Source organism: Callithrix jacchus, chromosome 7 (genome assembly GCF_049354715.1).
Source record: "Callithrix jacchus isolate 240 chromosome 7, calJac240_pri, whole genome shotgun sequence".
Classification (NCBI taxonomy): Eukaryota; Metazoa; Chordata; class Mammalia; order Primates; family Cebidae; genus Callithrix; species Callithrix jacchus.
Window position 1 is genome coordinate 59,382,321 of NC_133508.1, and position 8,242 is coordinate 59,390,562.

General features: G+C 53.3%; 1 long non-coding RNA gene across 2 annotated transcripts; it reads left to right on the forward strand.

The window, feature by feature from the left end:
- Positions 1-4,173: 4,173 nt before the first annotated feature.
- LOC128932598 (uncharacterized) lies at positions 4,174-7,992 on the forward strand. 2 transcript variants are annotated; one of them, XR_008482621.2, is made up of 2 exons: positions 4,174-4,951; positions 6,928-7,992. It is a non-coding gene; the product is annotated as an uncharacterized LOC128932598 (long non-coding RNA). The 2 variants fall into 2 exon arrangements; XR_008482622.2 differs by having other exon boundaries at positions 7,173-7,992.
- Positions 7,993-8,242: the final 250 nt, after the last annotated feature.

Below are 8,242 nucleotides of genomic sequence, written 5' to 3' on the forward strand. Positions count from 1 at the left end.
TGGCCTCAAGGGATCCTTCCACCACAGCCTCCCAAAATGCTGAGATTACAGGCATGAGCCACTGGCCCGGTCCTCCCAAAAATATTCTGAAGGAAATTCCCTATTCTGGAAGAAGGGGCAGGCACAGGTAACACTAGTCCAAGGTTTAAAATAATCAGAGACCTAAGTGAGGTAATAATCAGAGACAGAAGGTGGGGGCTAGGGGTAGGGACAGCACCAGGAAGAGAAGGCTATGCATGGGGGCAGGGGACATTCAAGATGAGCCTTGATGAGTGAATGACTTCGGATGATGGAGATGCTGGGGAAAGACATACCAGGCAGGGAAAGCAAAGGCACAAGGCACAGAGCTCGGGGGAAGCAAAGCAGCCAGTGATGGGCTGGGCAGGTAATGGGCTGGGCGGGCCCTGGTTCCTAGATCATGGGCACTTTGGAACCTGTGGATCCTGGCAAAGCTCTTGGGGAGAGACCCAAGGAGGTCTCAAGAAAGTGGTGACTTTGTACACCCATGTACGTTGCAGCCTTATTCACAACGGCCAAAGGTAGAAATAATCTAACGGTTCATCACTGGATGGATAAATAAAATGTGATCTGTCCATACAATGAAATATTAGTCCACTTTATAAAGGAAGGATATTCTAATCTATGCTATACTATGGATGAGCTCTGAGGGCATTATGCTAAGTGAAGTAAGCCAGTCACAAAAGGACACATAATTTCACTTATGCAAAGTACCACCGGGCTTGGTGGCTCACACCTGTAATCCCAGCACCTTGGGAGGCCAAGGCAGGTGGATCACTTGAGGTCAAAAGTTCAACAGCCTGGCCAACGTGGTGAAACCAAAAATATAAAAAATTAGCTGGGTGTGGTGGTGAGTGCCTATAATCCCAGCGACTCCAGAGACTGAGGCATAAGGATCGCTAAAACTCAGGAGGCATAGCTTGCAGTGAGATGAGATCATGTCACTGAATACAATTGAAGGGGAAAAAAAAGGTGCCTAGAATAGAATGAGATGGTGGCTATCAGGGTGGTGGGGAGGGCTTATGGTTTAATGGGTATAGAGTTTCAGTAAGAAATGATAGCAATTCTGGAGACGGATGGTGATGATGGATGCACAACAATGTGAATGTTTTTAATGCCACTGAAATGCACCTTAAAATGGTTAAAATGGTCAGTTGTATGGTAGGCATATTTTATCAGACAAAAAAATAGTGGGGGCTCAAAGGGTCAGGCTGGGGGTTCGAGACCTGGAAAGCGTGAGGGATACGGCCAGGCCTGAAGAATCCAGTGAGACCCTAGGTCTGAGGACACAAATGCTAACCCCAAGCAGCACAATGAATGTGGGCTCAGAGCTAGGCAGGTGCAGCTTCCAGGCCACACCTAGCCAGCTCTTAACTGTGTGGTTTTAGGCAAGTCGCTCACCCTTTCTGAGCCTGTTTTCTCATCTGTGAAACAGACATAACACTATTATTTCTTTTCTTTTCTTTCTTTATTTCTTTTTGAGACTGTTTCACTCTTGTTGCCCAGGCTAGAGTGCAGTGGCATGATCTTGGCTCACTGCAACCTGTACCTCCCAGGTTCAAGGGATTCTCCTGCCTCAGCCTCCCGAGCAGCTGGGATTACAGGCATGCACCACCATGCCTGGCTAATTTTGCATTTTTGGTAGAGATGGGGTCTCTTTATGTTGGTCAGGCTGGTTTTGAACTCCTGACCTCAGGTGATCAGCCTGCCTTGGCCTCCCAAAGCGCTGGGATTACAGGCATGAGCCACCACGCCTGGCCAACACTAGTTATTTCTATTCTTTCACAGGGTTTTTGCAAAGGCCAAATGAGGTCATAAGAACAACTCTTTACTGAACATTACTGCATGCCAGGCACTGAGCAAAGCACCTCACACATACTAATCCACTCGGCCACTCGGCCATTGCAATAATCCCATGAAGATGTGCTTTTATAGTCCTATTCCACAGATGAGAAAACTAAGGTTTTAGGAAGGAAGATTCCACTGTGCACCAAGGCTACATGATGAGGGGTAGAGGAGCTGGGACCCACACCTGAATTGTGAGAGGAGCTGATGAGCACCGAGGAGGTGAGTCACTGCTGCCACCTCCTGCCTCCTCCTCTGAGAAGTCTCCCAAGATTCTTGCACTGGGGTGACTCTCCTCTTACCTGCTGCTCGTTTCTGGGTGTCCATGGGGCCTCATGGCCTGCTCAGTCCTGGAGTTATTTCTATGTCTGCCTCTGCAGCAGCATGCAAGCTCTCCAAAGGTACATCTGGATGTTTTTTATTTCAGATTCCTGGGTGCCCAGCCCTAAGGCACAGAACCGGTGAAAGTCTGGGCAATGGTGATCTCAGGCCGAAGACAGGACCCTGGACAGTTCCACCGGGACTCGCTATGGGTGGTGTTGCCAGAAGGCTTCTATAAGGACCGTTGTCAGAGACAACGACAGCCCAGAAAAGGTAGAGGGAGGAGGGGAGGGTGATTAAGACTGTGATGACAGCAATGTTCACATAACAATCATTCTCTCACGGGGTTAACCTCTTCTGTATCGGTCAGGATAAGCTCGGTTATGCTGCAGTAACGACTACATTGCAGGAACTTAACACCACAAAGGGTTACTCTCCACTCCTGCAAAGCCTATCTGTTGTGGGTCTGGGTGACTCTCCAGAGCAGTTGTCCTTCATGCAGACCCTCAGCAAGCCAGGCCACTTGGATGCCGTGGCTCCACCCATGGCAATAAGAACTCTATGACCTCTGCAGCAGAGTAAGAGCACGGTGACAGACACCAAGGTCACCCAGGTGAGGACAGTGGTATTCAGATTCAGAGCCACTTCTCCAAGCCCCATACCTGTTTTCCCCTCTGCCATCCCCAGTGTGTCCTCTGCAAGGGCTGCAGGTGTGCTGGAGACCCTCAAGGTGAGCCCTACCCCTATTCCTAGTCTGGCCTCCCAACCCCCCAAACCTAAAAGCCCAAGCCCCTGTAGCTGGGCCATGTTCCCAGAGCCTGTCCGTGTAAGCAGCAGTGCTTCCGGCTCTGACAGCCTTTCCCAGGAGCAAGAGAGGTTCGTTTGCATACTACAGGTTCATTTGCATACTACTTAGGAAAAGCCTTCGCTTTTCCCACCTGCAGCAAACTCCAGGCTGATTAGTCCTCCCCACATTGGAGAGTTAATTACTCTCCCGTGTAGACCGGGTGTTTATTTGTAATCAGCAGAGGGCTGGGAGAGGGGGGGTGCGGACAGGGCAGCAGCAGCTGTCATTAGCCCAAATTCCTGAGGGCGAGCTCCTGCAGCACACAACCTGCGCTCAAATCCCAGCACTGGCCCTGCACACCATGTGACTGTGGCCGTGCCCTGGGCCCCAGGGAAAGAAGAAGGGTTGATTAAAGCTGGGGTTAGGGGACGGTTGGGCAAAGGCTCATAGTGAGCCACCGCCAGGCATAGTCAGAGGCTCAGAGCCTCACAACGAAAACGGCAGTGTCCCACGGACCCAGGACTCTGGGAAGAGGCTGGGACAGGACCCCTTCCGGGACCATCCTAGGGCAGGGCTGGTGGCCTGGAGACTGAACCTCTTCTCTGTGTGACACAGGTGACTCGGCCCTCTGAATCCCCCATCAGTTCATTAAGGATGATGGCAGTAACCTCTCCAGCCCCCATGTGGGGAATCTCACGAGCCAGGCAGGGGCCATGGAAAACATACTTCTCTACTTAGATGGAAGAAATAGGTATGATTTCCAAGATTGGAAATGGTCTCAACCTCTGGGGAGATTTAGGGATCTTCCCTCCCTCCTATCCCACCCAGCAAAAGTGGCCTTCTGACTTTTCCCCCTCCATGAAGGCATTTCTCTCCCCTCTCCAACCCCCTGGGCTCTGCCTCTCCTTCATTAAGTCATTTCTAAGCCCTCCAGTGCCTTCTCCCCACTTGTCAGATACCAAAAGGTCATGTCCAAAGTCCAGGGCAGGCCCAGCCAACGTGCCAAGGATGGAAAGGCCCTTAGTCACTGTCAGAGCCCCCAGAAAGGGGCTGGGCTGCCAGCCTCAGCTCACCCAGGGCACTTGTTTCAAATGCAGAGGCCCCACCCAAGCCTGAGGTTGTAGAGAGCGTGCCACCTCCCCAGGGATTCTGATGATGAAGTGAGGTCGTGTATTAAGCACCCAGTACGAAGTCCAGCATTCAGTAGGGCTCACAAGGAAGAGCCTGTTAACATCTTGCAAACACACTGCGGTGCAGCATCAGCTTCAAAACATCCCAGAGAGGACAGCGCTTACCCCGTGGAAAGAATGGCTACAGGAGGAATTTCAGGTCCTGTGATGGGGAGATGAGGGGGATCCTTTCTCCTCCAGGCTCTCTCTGGCCACTGTCTTGTGACCCTCATGCCTATGTGAGCTCCTTGGAAGCTAGCATGTTCCAGCAACCTGGATGTCGGGCCCAGCCCTCACAAGGTGGAGGTAATACCTGTTTGGAAAACTCTGCCCCCACCGCAAACGCTCTCTCTCTCTCTCTCTTTCCCTCCCCCACAAAGAGGCTCCCTTATCTCTCACTTTACATACCGGTCCTAGCCCTCCCGCCGCCCAGCTTCCCGCCGCCCAGCTTCCCACCCAGCAGTTCAAACTGACCAACAGTTGCCACCACCTCGGCTTTTGGCTTCCCCACCCCCCAGCCCTTCAGCCCCCTATAAAACAACCCTGCCCCTCTGAGCAGCACGGCCATTTTTCCTTTTCGTCCCGGCTGGCCTGCCCGGAGGCTCTTTCCTCCCAATAAAGCCTGAACTTAAGGAATTTCCTCTAGCCTGCGGTCCGGTTTCTTTCCCAATGAGCCCAGTCTTCCCGCAGAGGGTAGGTCGGACAAATGGTGCCGGAAACCCAGGACGGGAGCTGGGGCCGTTGGCCCGGCCACGGCCCCCCTCCCCGACCTACCCAACACTGGCCCTGCCACCTCCACGTTCCGATTAAGGTAAGCCAAGTTTTTTCTTGCTTTGCCTTCCCCCGCTTCCCGTCTCCTCTTCCTACGGCATGGTGCAGTTGCTCCCTCTCCGGCGTTCCGCACGGACTCCTTGCCTAGTCTCGGCCGAGCCAAGGTAGTCTTCCATTCCCGCTCCAGGAGCCTTCCGAGGGACAGCTGCCAGACGGGGGACGCCCCTCTGACCGCTTCCCTTTCCGTACTTAATTGTACTCCGGGGAATTTGCAACGAACGGGGACGCCTTTTCGTTGCATCTGCCCATCCGCGCCGGAGGGTCTGTAGCTGCGCCTGCCATGGGAAATTCGGAGTCCAAAATACCTCTGAGCACCCCCCTCGGGTGCTTGCTGCGAAATTTTACCAAATTGGGATATTCCCAAACCCTCAGAAAGAAAAAGCTTATTTTCCTGTCCCACGTGGCTTGGCCCCAATACAAACTCAGTAACCAGTCACATTGGCCCCCGACTGGCACTTTTGATTTCAACACCCTCCGAGATCTCGACGATTTTTGTCGCCGCACAGGCAAGGACAATGAAATTCCTTACGTCCAGGCTTTTTGGGACCTCCGTACCCACCCCGACCTATGTTCTTCCTGCTCCACCTACCAAATCCTCTTATCTCAAACCCCCTGTAAATCTTCCTCCACTACCTCTCCCCCTCCCTACTCCTCACCGGAGGATCTGCCTGAACATCTGTCCTCTCCTGCCAATCTCAGCAACCAGTCGCCATCAACGGCACGCCCTTCCCCCACTCCCTCTGCACCTCCTACCTCAGAGGCCATGCCTTGCTCTCCCTCTACTCCCTCCGAGCCCCCTCCCTCAGAGGCCGCACTTCCTCTTGCCTCTCCGGTGGCGGCCCACACCCGCCCCCACCAACCAACTATCCTGGCCCCACTCCGAGAAGTAGCAGGCGCAGAAGGTTTAATCAGGGTCCATGTTCCTTTCTCACTCCAAGACCTGTCCCAAATTGAGAAACGTTTAGGATCCTTCTCAGCCGACCCGTCCACCTATATTAAAGAATTCCAATACCTCACTCAAGCATAAGAAGCCCTAGTCCGGTATACTCGACTAGACCCAGCCTCCCAAAATGGGGCCACTGTATTAGCCTCCCATTTTATCTCCCAATCAGCACCCGACATAAGAAAGAAACTAAAGAAAGCAGAAGAGGGGCCAGAGACTCCCATCCAAGACCTGGTAAAAATGGCCTTTAAAGTATTCAATGCCAGGGAAGATGCGGCTGAGGCTGCCTGCCAAACTCGCATGAAGCAGAAGGCTGCCCTCCAGACCCAAGCCCTAGTGGCGGCTCTAAGGCCGGCAGGGAACCAGAAGCCCAAGGCCGAAACCCATGCCCCTCCAGGGGCATGTTTCAAATGTGGAAAGGAAGGACACTGGTCCCGAGCCTGTCCACAACCATGGCCACCAACTAAGCCTTGCCCTATCTGTCGGCTCCCGGGACACTGGAAGTCAGACTGCCCCAGCTTCCCCAGGGTGCCGGTTCCTCAAAACAGACACACTGGCGTTACGCAGCCGGCGGTCGCCCTCAGTAGGGAGGAGCCTGCTTGCCAGGAGCCGACCTCCGAGGGAGCTCCGTTCCCCAGTCTACTAGGGCTGCTAGATGACTAGCGGGGCCCTGGCTTTCCGACTCCGGTTACCCTCGCCGAGCCTAGGGTCACAAGACATGGGGGCTACCTACTCCGCACTTCCTTCTTATTCTGGCCATCTCACCCCTTCCCAGGTCTTAGTCATGGGAATCGATGGGACCCCAAGTATCCCCTACCAAACCCCACATTCCCTAGGCCGAAACGTCCCTAGCTGTAACAGAACTATACGGGTAACCACTAATATAACAGCCCCACGAGGAACGTTTTTCGGGTGTAACAAGACCTTAACAAAAACTCTCTACATTGGCCTTTCCTCATCTCTTTTATGCCTCCCGGTAACCCTAGTCCCTTGACTCACTATATATTCCCCAGCCGAATTCCAGATGCTGCAAACTCCCCATCGCTGCACCCGATGAGCTGCCTTCCTACCCATTGCCGTTGGAGTCTCCCTTGCTGGTTCAGCACTTGCAGCAGGATTAGGAGGAGGGGCACTAGTCCACTCTCACCTGGCTATAGCCCGACTGACCTCGCAATTCCAAGCAGCTATTGATGACTCTACTGAGTCTTTAGCATCACTCCAACGACAGATCACCTCAGTTGCCCAAGTTGCCTTACAGAACTGAAGAGCCCTAGACCTGCTCACTGCTGAACGAGGAGGGACCTGTATCTTCCTACAAGAAGAGTGCTGTTACTACATCTGTGAATCCGGCCTAGTAGAAACCCGAATCGAGAGCCTCCAGAAACTCGAAACTAACCTCTAGAGTCAGAAGTTCTCGGCTGAAGCCACAGCGTGGTGGTCTTCCTCTATGTATACCCTCTTGTCACCATTGCTTGGGCCCCTAATAGCCGTTTGCCTAATCTTACTTATTGCTCCTTGCTTTCTCCAGTTCCTACAGCGGCTCTTTCAAGAACTGACTGGAGTCACCATCCACCAGATGCTGCTCCAACCCCACCCTGAACGAGTGCAAGAAACAGACCTCTCCCCAAACCTCCAGGCTCCTTAGGAAAAGAAACCTCTTCAGAACCCCCCGTCGACCCTTGTCAGCAGGAAGTAGCCAGAGAGACAACCGACGCCCCTGACCCCCTCTTTTTCTTTTCTTTAAGGAGTCGGGAATGTTTGGAAAACTCTGCCCCTACCGCAAACGCTGTCTCTCTCTCTCTCTTTCCCTCCCCCACAAAGAGGCTCCCTTATCTCTCACTTTACATACCGGTCCTAGCCCTCCCGCCGCCCAGCTTCCCGCCGCCCAGCTTCCCACCCAGCAGTTCAAACTGACCAACAGTTGCCCACCACCTCGGCTTTTGGCTTCCCCACCCCCCAGCCCTTCAGCCCCCTATAAAACAACCCTGCCCCTCTGAGCAGCACGGCCATTTTTCCTTTTCGTCCCGGCTGGCCTGCCCGGAGGCTCTTTCCTCTCAATAAAGCCTGAACTTAAGGAATTTCCTCTAGCCTACGGTCTGGTTTTTTCCGAACGAGCTCAGTCTTCCCGCAGAGGGTAGGTCGGACAATACCTCCTTGTTGGCTCTCATAGCTCAATCTGTTTGTCTTCCAAACTCTCTTAATCCTCTTAATCTTTTTACGTCTTACCTGCCTGGTGGCCTCCAACTATATTCGCCTGTCGGGAACTTCTCCAGAGCAGCTCCGTCCAGTTCTCCAGGCTTGGCTGCCTTCCTCATGGTCATTCAGGGT